Genomic DNA, 11,024 nt, shown 5'->3' with positions numbered 1-11,024 from the left:
CTCCTCTATCTAGAAAACTGATTCTCTTATAAGGTACTTCACTGCTTCAAGATAGACCAAGGGACCACAGAGGAGAGGCAACATTCAGTAACAGCCATACACCTAAGTTGGTATATATTTTACATGGAGTCTTGCTCTATTGCCCAGACTGGAGTGCAGTGGCGTGATCTCTGCTCACTGCAACCTCTGGCTCCTGGGTTCAAGCGATTCTCCTGCCTCAGCCTCCTGAGTAGCTGAAATTACAGGCACACACCACCACACCCAGCTAAGTTTTGTATTTTTAGTAGAGACGGTTTCACCATGTTGGCCAGGCTGGTCTCAAACTCCTAACCTCAAGTGATCCACCCGCCTCAGCCTTTCAAAGTGCTAGGATTACAGGAGTGAGTCACCACACCCAGCCAGTAAGTATATTTTTCATTATCCTTTCTCCTTCCTTCACCTTAGAGGAGATATCTTAAAGGTCCAAGAAGCCCCGATGACAAATAATCATGCTTGTGTCTGAGTGCATTCTGTTTGCTTCCACAATATTCTAGAGAAGTGTTTCTCAACCTCAGCACTGTTGACTATTGGAGATGAAAATTTCTTTGTTGTGAGAGGCTGTCCTGGACGTTGCAGGATGGTTAGCAGCATCTTTGGCCTCTACCCAGTAGATGCCAGCAGTACTCTCCTCCCTATCAAAACATGTCTCCAGACATTGCCAAATGTTTTCTGGAAGGCAAAATTGTCCTCAGTTGAGACTACTGTTGTAGAATGAGTCTTTCCATAAATTGAATTACGTTTTCAGCACCCAGTTGAAAATAGTACATAATTAGGCCCTATAAATGTATCACCATGGTATGTTTCATAGTCACCCCTTCCTCTCCTCATGTATTATCTCACCATACTTCAGGGTCTTGAGAGTGTCCTAATCCGGGAGCAATTTGGTTGTTTTTTTTTAAAAAAAGTAGAAATCCACTTAATTTAACCAAGTAAGGAATTATATATCCTAAGTGTGCACAAGAACTTCTCAGACCAGAGAAGACAGAGTGAAGACTTATAGGACTTATAAAGTAGACAAGTAGTCAACTCTTTCTTCTCTCTCCCTCCTCCTTTCTTTCACTCCTCTCTCATCATTTGTCCTTCACATAATAGCAAGAGTGATCCCTTTAAAATATAAATCTGGGCTAGGCGCTGTGGCTCACGCCTGCAATCCCAGCACTTTGGGAGGCCGATGAGAGCAGATCCCTTGAGGCCAGGAGTTCAAGACCAGCCTGGCCACCATGGTGAAATCCCATCTCTACTAAAATATACAAAAATTAGCTGGGCATGGTGGCATGCACCTGTAATCTCAGCTACTCAGGAGGCTGAGGCAGAAGAATCGCTTGAACCTGGGAGGCGGAGGATGCAGTGAGCCAAGATTGCCCCACTGCAATCCAGCTGGGTGCACTCCAGCACTGCACTCCAGTCCCCTTGAGACTCTGTCGCAAGAAAAACAAACAAACAAACAAAAATCACATCTATATAAATCTGGTCATGTTTTTCCATCATGCTTTAAATAAAATCACCATGATGACAGCTTTAAATAAAATCACCATGATGACAGTGACCTTCTGATCTGGCCACTGCTTATGTCTCAGACCTTATAACTCTCTCCCTCCCTCTCACTTCTATAGCCATATAAGCTTTCTTGCCCCACTATATATGCTCACATCTCATGGATCTTGCACCTGCTTCCTCTGCCTGCAATGTCTTTTCCCCAGATAGTCCTGTGGCTTACTCTCTCATTTTATTCAAATTCCTGCTCAAGTAGTACCTTCTAATAGATATCTTCTGCAGCTATTCTATCTAAAGTAGCACGGTCCCTGGCCCCCAATTTCTACCTATTCTCTATCTCCTTATTCTCTTACCCTTTCTTCATTGCCTTTGACTCTGTAACATAATTTCAGATGGCATTATTTATTTATTTTCTTCCTGTCACCTCAATTAAGCACTTTCTGGGAGGTTAGGCCATTCCACTCTCATAATTTCAAAGCCTAAAACAGATGATGGCATTTTAGTAGGTTCTCAGTCAATATCTGTCAAGTGAATGAATACATATCTCATTCTTTATCCTTTGAAGAGGGACTCATATGTTCAACACACTTACAGGTAACCCATCATAGATAGTCCAAAACAGCAGCCTTAAACCTTGAGTCCATGAAGTGATGTTTGAGCTTCACTCCAGTTAATTAATCCAGTCTTGGTATCATTCTAAATTTGGAGGAAGAAACTGTCTTTTATAGTCAGTCTTGGCTGGGTATCCATTCCTTGTTCAAGCAGCTGACATCAGAGATCAGGCTTTAAGGCTAAAGCTCTTAAGCCATAAATAGGGCAGATTCGCTAAGAAAAAGGAATAGAATGGGCTAAGATGCTCAAATCTTAGGTATTGGGTACCTTAACCTCATCCTCTCCTCCACTGTCAATATTCTAAGACTTTCCTGACTGCTAATTTTCAGGGAGCCAGGAAATAAAATCCCTTCACAGAGTGAAAACTCAAGAGTTACGCTGTCAAGAAAAAATGGCTAAGGTAATACCTAGGCCAGAAACCATGGCAAGTAGATGCTAACCCCAGCCTATAATTTGCTCATAACTAAGAGTTTTAATCTTGAGATCAAAGTAAAATGCCAAGATCAAAGTCAAAGGAATGCGACTGAGGAGAAGAATGTAAAGTAATCTCAAAGACCATGAAGGCAAGAAGAAAATATGCCCCAATTAGAAATCAGATGCAGTCCAGGTTGCAGTGTGGTTGGCTATACACATGGGAATGGACATTGGGGGAGAGAAGGGAACATTGACACTCAAAGATTTAAGACAGGCAGGAAGAAATAAGCATGTGGGCTTCTACAGCTGGAATATGTCCCTCCACCAGGCGCAGTGGCTCATGCCTGTAATCCCAGCACTTTGGGAGGCCAAGGTGGGCGGATCACTTGAGATCAGGAGTCCAGGACCAGCCTGGCCAACATGGTGAAACCCCATCTCTACTAAAAAAGTACAAAAACTAGATAGCATGGTGGCGCGTGCCTGTAGTCCCAGCTACTCAGGAGGCTGAGGCTCAAGAATTGCTTGAATCCCGGAGGCAGAGGTTGCAGTGAGCTGAGATCACGTCACTGCACTCCAGCCTGGGTGACAGAGCAAGACTCCATCTAAAAAATAAAAAGAAAAAGAATATGTCCCTCAAAGTTCATGTGTTGGAAATTTAATTCCTAATGTGAAAGTTTTGAGAGGTGGGGGGGTTTTAAGAGCTGATTAGGTCATGAGGGCTCTTCCTTCATGAAAGGATTATGTTACTTTCATAAGAGTGGGTTTAGAATCACAAGAGTGAACTCGTTATAAAAGGAAGTTTGACTCCCTTTTGCTCCCTCAAATGCTCTCTCTAGCCCTTGTGGATACTTTCCACCATGTTATGATGCTGCAAGAAGGCTCTCATCAGATGCCAGCACCATGCTCTTGCACTTCAGAACCTCAACAACCATGAGCGACATCAATTTCTGTTCGTTATAAATTATCCGGCTTGTGGTATTTTGTTATAGTAGCACAAAACAGACTAAGACATGGATTGAGCATGAGGAAATAGGTAAGAAACTGAATTCTTACTTATTATTTGATAAGAAAGTCTTCCACAAGAGGGTAGACAGAGCAGTACCCCTTAGCAGCAGATCAACTAGGATTGAGCTCTGATTGCTGGAAAGAATGTCTACATACTGCGATTATAGGCCTTTCTGGTGTGAGAAGATGTGTGCTCTGTCCCGAACAAAAGGCTGAGCTCAGCAGCAGGCAGTGATTGTAGCTGGGCGCTAGGCCCATGAGATTTCTCATGGTCCTAATAACCAGCTTCCATCATGAGCCAATCCATCATGTACATTATTTCCACGTTAATGTTGTTAAAATGACACTAACAGCATGTCACTCCTTTGTTCAGAAGCCATCAGTGACTCATTGATGCCTAGTGGATGAAGTACAAATGTCTCAATCCTGCACTTGCAACTTTCCATAATTTACACTAAAGTGTTCATTGTACAAGAACCAAAGAATGCAGGACTGGGCATTTGTGTCCTCCAAAAAGAGATATGCTGAATTTCTAACCCCCAAAATCTTAGAATGTGACCCTATTTGGAAATAGGGTCTTCACAAATTCAACTAAGTTAAGATGAGGTTATTAGAATGGGTTCTAATCCAATACTACTGGTGTCCTCATACAAAGGGGGAAATTTGGACATAGACAGCACAGAGAGAAGATTATATGAAGACACACAGAGAGAAGATGGCTATGTGACAATGGAGGCAAAGAGGGGAGTGATGCATCTACCAAGCCAAGGAATACCAAGGGTTGCTGGCCTTGGCATCAGAAGCTAGAAGACTCAAGGAAGGATTCTCTCCTAGAGCTGTCAGAGAGAACATGATGCTGCTGACACTTTGACTTCGTACTTCTAGCTTCCAGAACTGTAATAGAATTCATTGTTGTTGTTTTAAGCCATCTGGTTTATAATATTTTGTTAAAGCAGCCCTAGAAAACTAACATATGGAAAAAGGGGCATACCAGGATCTTCTATTTAATTTCACATGGGAAAAGTGACCAATATCTCAGTTTGCCTGGGTTTTCTCAGGGATTTTCAGTGATAAAACTGGGAAAGTCCCAAGTACACTGGGACAAGTTGGTCACCTTGTGTGGCAGCCTCCTCCCTTAGTAGGCAGAGTTCCAGGGAGGAAGTAAAGCAGCTTTCACAAAGTTCCTCTGTCGAGAGTAAAGTTAGGGAAAACTGTTAGGTAGGATATGGCAGCCTTAACCAATGCACAGGGGCAAGGAAAGGTCAAGAGACCCTAAATATAAATTTAACATGAAGGTCCTAGAAATTATGATTGGTAAACTAGTCCCCACAGGAGCTAAATCAGGAGAGAGATAAAGCAAAGGGTAATTTCATCTTGGGGTGATGGTGAGAAATAAAAATAGTCCATATTTGGCCCTCCTGGAGCAGATTCACCAAATGTTCCCCAGCACTGGTATTTTTTTAAATTTGTATTTGTTTATAGAATAGGTAGAAAGATACCTTTTTAGTATGAATTTATTTCTTGTTAGGGTCAAGCACTTTCAAATATTTACTAACCACTTGTATTTCCTCTTATGTGAATGGAGTATTTGCCCATGTTTCTCCCATAGGTTTTAGTTTTGAAAAATTGGTTCACATGAGTTCTTCAATAGTAAATATATTTACAATGCATGTGCCACATATGTTGCACCTATCTATCCATGTTTATAGTATGCTTTTTAATGCGGTCTATGTTGCTTTCAACGTATAGAAAATTTATTTAAATTGTTGATATTTCCTTCGTGATTTTTAACCATTTTTTTTAATTTTTCTCTTAGGCAGTCCTTACCCATAATTTAAACTTGTTTTTAATTTTTAATAGATAATGGTAATATTTTATCCTTGGAAAGAGAGGAGCATAAGATTAAAACAGTCATAATTCCATTTCATTATAAAAAATCATGTCATCTTTACTTACTATACTAAATGGCTCTTGTTCTTCCTTCCTATGGCTGGCGCAGCATAAGCCAGTGCCTGGACTAGGGTGAGGGGAATAAGGTGCCAAGGGCACCAAATGGAAGGATTAAATAGTAATTAACTAATTAGTATGTTTGAAAACATAAATACAACACTAAAAATCCAAAGAGTGACAGAGGGTAACAGAGGAAGCAATGTTAGAAAAATAAGGAGGAGGATAAGAAGAGAATGAAACAACTTTAAAAATTGGTATCAGAAATACAATAGGAAATTTCATTGAGGTGGGGTTGTGAGGATGAATTGAAATTATTATTTCCTTGTTAATGAATGCAATAGATATTGGAGAACCACACTAATTATTGCTCATTTTTATGTTATTCTGTACTTATAGAACTTACCTGTTTAAGCCCTATTTCACAGTTTTGCTATGTGATATCTTTGGCTAGAAGAAGTGAAAGAATGGTGTCTTGAAAAACTAAAAGTCAAGATTCTTTATGGAATACAGTCCATATTCTATTCCTTCCTTATGCACTTGAAGAATTATCATTCTCAGGCCTCCGATAGACTGCAACTGCTCTCTTTCCTTCTGTACCTAGCATCCCAAATGTCAACATGGAGCTGGCTGTGAGCTTGCCTTCCACTCTCTGTACTGCTGGGGTACCATAGAAAGGCAGTTGGTCTTTGTCCTGGCTCCTAACACATATTTCTTAAGTTCCTTGTAATTTCCTGCATAATAAGGGTGACAGGAGCATCTTTTGCTCAAATGAGGTGACTCTTGGCGGGTCCCTAGATAGCTTCAGGATGGGGAATAGTTGCCAGAAAAGACCAAACCTTGATTAAAAGCATGGAACTTTTAGCTCCCAACCTCCACCTCCAGGGAGGGGAAAGGGGCTAGAGATTGAGTCAATCATCAATGGCCAATGATTTAATCAATCATGTCTACATAACGAGACCTGCATTACAAACTCAAAATGACCAGGTTCAGAGAGCATTTCAGTTCACAACCACATCTGTGTGCCAGGAGGGTGGGGCACCTCAACTCCGTGAAGAGAGATGCTGCATTCGGAACTCATCTAAACTTTGCCCTATGTACCACTTTATCTGGCTGCTCATCTTTACCCTTTATAATAAACCAGCAGAAGTAAGTTAAGTGGCTTCCTGACTTCTGTGAGCCATCCTAGCAAACTGTCAAAACTGAGGAGAGAGTTGTGGGAACCCCCAGTCTATACAGCTGGTTGGTCAGAAGCATAGGTGACCTGGGATTTGCAATTGGTGTCTGAGCCCTTTAACTTGTTGAATCTTTTGCTAATTCCAGGTAGATGGTGTCAGAGATCAGTTGAATTATTGGACACCTAGCTGGTGTTCAGAGAATTGGATAATTCGTTGATGTGAAAAGAAACCTCTGATTTGGTGTCAGAAGCATTGTTAAGTAAAAACAGTTCAACTGTATAACTTCCCCTTTCTTGGGAATTCCCTTGCATCATTTCTGCCTTTGATAGCAGAGCTTAGTGGCTCTTTTGATCTCATCATCCAGAAGTACAAAGTTCACCTTTTAAAGGAGAAATAATTATACAAAATATTGCATTTTTTATTATATATGTAATTTCTCTTAAGTAAGATTTAACATGTATAGGGCAATATTAATTGATTTAATGTGGCTTATCTTTTGTTTTAAATTAAATTCCCCTAAAAATAATTTTTATGTATAAATCTCTGAGAAGTTGTGTTTTCTTTTTATGTACTCTCAACATTTATCAAAGACTAAATAATTCCCATTTATAGATGGTGTTTTTACTTTAAGTTGCACTTTCCTATAATGTGATTTCAATGTATAGGAAAAACCAAATCATTCCATATATTTTTTTCTATACACATAACCTTGATATGTATGGAATCTAGATGCTTGGAATTTAGGTTAACACGATGGATGTGGCCTTTTACATCAGGAAGTTTAGTATGGAGAGTGTGTTAGGGAATGACTTCCCTCTTCTGGCCTAGAAGTTCTGCCTCTCTTTACTGCGGCATTTAGTTGGTGGACGGGAATGATCCACAGGCTCTTAGAAAATTTGTTGGTATGCAGCAAACAAGCTCACCTCTATTGGTTCCTGGCAGGAAGGAGGGATGCAGCAGCAACTCTGCAATTGTGAGCAATAATTTCCAAGAGAGATGTAAGACTGTGCTAATATTGTCAACACCTTGTTGATTAACTTTCTTTGGAAAAGCATGTATAGCAACTAATCAATAACAAGTCCAAGTCTTCTCTTCTCCTACTATTCACTCTTTGGTTGATGGAGGTTAAAAAAAAAACTTATGTTTATGTAATTTTTAACAACTACCAGAACAAATCCTGAGTCAATGTTTGACAATCTAAATCCCTTTAAAGTCCTCCTAGGGATTGCAAGTTGTTTATTGATCAAATCCTCATGTTTAGAAAATGAATTCCTCTATGAAATTGGGGGAAGAAATTCCAGTCATATGAATGAGTTGGTCTTTTCTTCCAAGGCCAATAGTGAAATAATTTATAGAGAAGAATTATAAGTGAATTAGCAATTGAGACACTGGGACTTATCTTCAGAGGAGAAAATCTAAATATTTGTCCAAATGAAAACGGTCACACTTCTGTCTGTTAAAGAAAAAAGTAAACAAGAGACACAGTATTTAAGTCCTAAGAAGAGTGGCTAGAAAATGAGGATTTAAAATTTTATCCAAGAAAAAGAATGAAATAAGCACATTTTTACCTATTTCTCCTTTAAACGAGTTACATCTGTTGAAATTATGCATTTATAGACATTAACAATTTGGACAGTTGAGCAATTCTTTATTGCATTTTGTTCCTTAACTATTACTTTTAGGCAGGAGTGATACTAAAATAATCAGCAACCTACATAGCACTGGCATGGCACTAACCATTCAGAACAGACATTCCCTTGTGCAGGCTTTTTTCTTTACTCTTTATTCTTTATTCTATAGCTGCTTGATCAATAAGAAGTCTTAGTGTAGGACCTTAGGTGACCAGGATGAGGTAGGGGATCTTCAGAGGAAACTAGAGAAGAAGCAACATATAAACTAGTATGGCAATACCAATCATCTTTGCTGACTATCAGCTCTTACTTTTAAGTCCAAAGTCAAACTTCATTATAAAAGACATCACAATACCATCCCAGTTTTATTTTATTTTTTTTTTCTGGGATACTATTTTGTCTTAAGCAATTGTGTTATTAGCATAATCCCAATTATACATTCTTGAGTTAAAGCTGAAAGAAAAAAACCTGAGGTTTAGTCCTCAGGTTAAATGTCAACGAGGAAATGCAAGGTTCTTAACAAAATAGAAAGTTTTAATGTTATGTGCTTTTCATTCCAACCTCTTCTTTTTTCATGCTCCTAAGTGTTTTGGTATGTTGCATTTAGTTTGGATGGTATATTAATCAGGGTACATCAGAGGAAAAAAAAGACCAATGAGATGGGAGGAGAGAGAAATAAGATTTTTTTTTTAATTTGCTCATGAAATTGTGGGGGCTGGCAAGTCCAAAATCTGTAAGGCAGACAGGCAGACTGGAAATTCAAGTACGAGTTGATGTTGCAGTCTAGTGTCTGAATCTGCAGGGTAGGCCAGCAGGTAGAAAACTCAGGCAGGGTTTCCATGTTCCAGTCTTGAGACATAATGGTGTCTTCGTTTGGAAACCTCAGTCTTTGTTCTTCAAGCCTTCAACGAATAGAATAAGTACCACCCATATTATGAAGAAAGCAATCTGCTTTACTTAAAGGCAATTGCTTTGAATGCTAATCACATTCCCAAATATCTTCACAGTAACATCTAGACCACTGTTTGACCAAATAACTGGGCATCATAGCCTTGCCAAATTGACACATAAAATTAGCCATCGCAGATGAGTATTTCTGAAACTTAATAATATGAAGGATGATGGAACTGCTAAGGTATGGCAAAATAAAAAATCCATGACTAATCCAGTACCTTTAAATATGTACTTTATGCTGGGCCCAGTGCCAAGTGCCTCCCTCTTCTACACCTTACAATAGCTTGAAGGGGTAAATATTGTTATTATTCCACTTTGTACACGACCAAACAATGGTTAGGAGAGATTGCATCACTTTGCTGTATTAATTTCCTATTGTTGCTATAACAAATTAGCACACATGTTTTGGCTTTAAAACAACACAAATTCATAATCTTACAGTTCTGGAGGCCAACAGTCAAAACTGGGTCACGCTGGGCTAAAATCAAGGTGTCAGCAGGGCTGTGTTCCTTCTGGAGGCTCAGGTCTAGAGAAGAGTCCATTTTCTTACCTTTTCCAGCATTTAAAAGCTTCTTATATTCTTTGGCTTGTCATCTCTTCTTCTATTTTCAAAGTCAACATGCTAGCAGTTTCTAACCTCTCTGATTCTGACCTCCTTTTTGGGATGACATTTGTTCCACTCAGATGATTCAGGATAATCTCCCACCTCAAGATTCTTAACGTAATCGTATCTGCAAAGTCCCTTTTGCCAGGTAAGGCAACATATTCACAGGTTTCAAGGATTAAGACACTAGCATCTTCAGGGAGCCATTACTCTGCCTGTCACACTTGCTTAGTCTCACACAGCTGATAGTAGTGAAGTCAGGGTTCAAACCCAGTCCCATCTAACCCCAGAGTCAATGATCTTGACCACGGTAGCTTTTCACCTCCCTCAAATACCATGCAAAAGGAATTTAAGTCATTAGAGTGACTATGTATTTGAGCATGAGCATGAGCAGCGATCATCAAAAGCATTTGTCATAGAAAAGCAAGCAGGTTCACAAAGCACTGCTTAGTAAATTATCCACAGGCACATGAAAATGCTTTGTTACAAAGAATGCTTAAACGTCTGGAATTTTACTTCCATGACCAACTGAAAAAGCAAATTATTCAGGCTTCCAACACTAAAATGATGCTTCTCTGATCACACAGATTAGCTACAAAGCCAAATTTGGAGAAGACTGAATTTTTAAAGAGTATCTTGGAAGAAGAAAGAAAGGAGACAAACAAGGACACTTTAATGCCAAAATTAGGGCTACTGTCCTCACACAGAACACCCCAAAATCTCAAGGATCAGTTCACAGACTTGACCAGCTCCAAGAAGCCACATGGATAAAACAGGGATGGGAGGATTTGGAAAATAAAGCTTGGAATCCCCCAGCTTACGACAGAAGGAAGAAGGATGTATTTACTTGGATAAAGAGAGTTCAAAACAAAACTCCAAAAAAATCACAAATAAAATTGCCCAAGGAAAATGAAAAATAATAAAACAAACCATCCCGTGTGAACACACTGTCTATTCTCCTTTAACGGTCTTTTTGCTAATTCCTCAGTTCATCAAGTTGCAAGACAACATTTTAAAAATGACCATGGAAACAGCCTGTTCGAAGGGCTGGCAGCGGAGCACAGTCGGCAAGGATGCCCTGTTTACAACGCAGATGCACACACACACACACACAAACTTAAGTTGATTTTTCAACAACTTGATTTC

The 11,024-nt window shown here is 39.5% G+C and overlaps 1 long non-coding RNA gene across 1 annotated transcript in view; it reads right to left on the bottom strand.

Annotated features, from left to right (window-relative positions):
• Positions 1–8,916: 8,916 nt before the first annotated feature.
• Positions 8,917–11,024, bottom strand: part of LOC103888831 (uncharacterized) — a 29,737-nt gene continuing 27,629 nt past the window's right edge. The window contains exon 4 of the long non-coding RNA XR_008516997.1: positions 8,917–9,222. This is a non-coding gene — a long non-coding RNA (uncharacterized LOC103888831). The remainder of the gene's footprint in view (positions 9,223–11,024) is intronic.

Source organism: Pongo abelii, chromosome 21 (assembly GCF_028885655.2).
Source record: "Pongo abelii isolate AG06213 chromosome 21, NHGRI_mPonAbe1-v2.0_pri, whole genome shotgun sequence".
NCBI lineage: Eukaryota > Metazoa > Chordata > Mammalia > Primates > Hominidae > Pongo > Pongo abelii.
The sequence above is the reverse complement of the archived record's forward strand: the minus strand, read 5'-3'. Positions and strand labels throughout refer to the sequence as shown.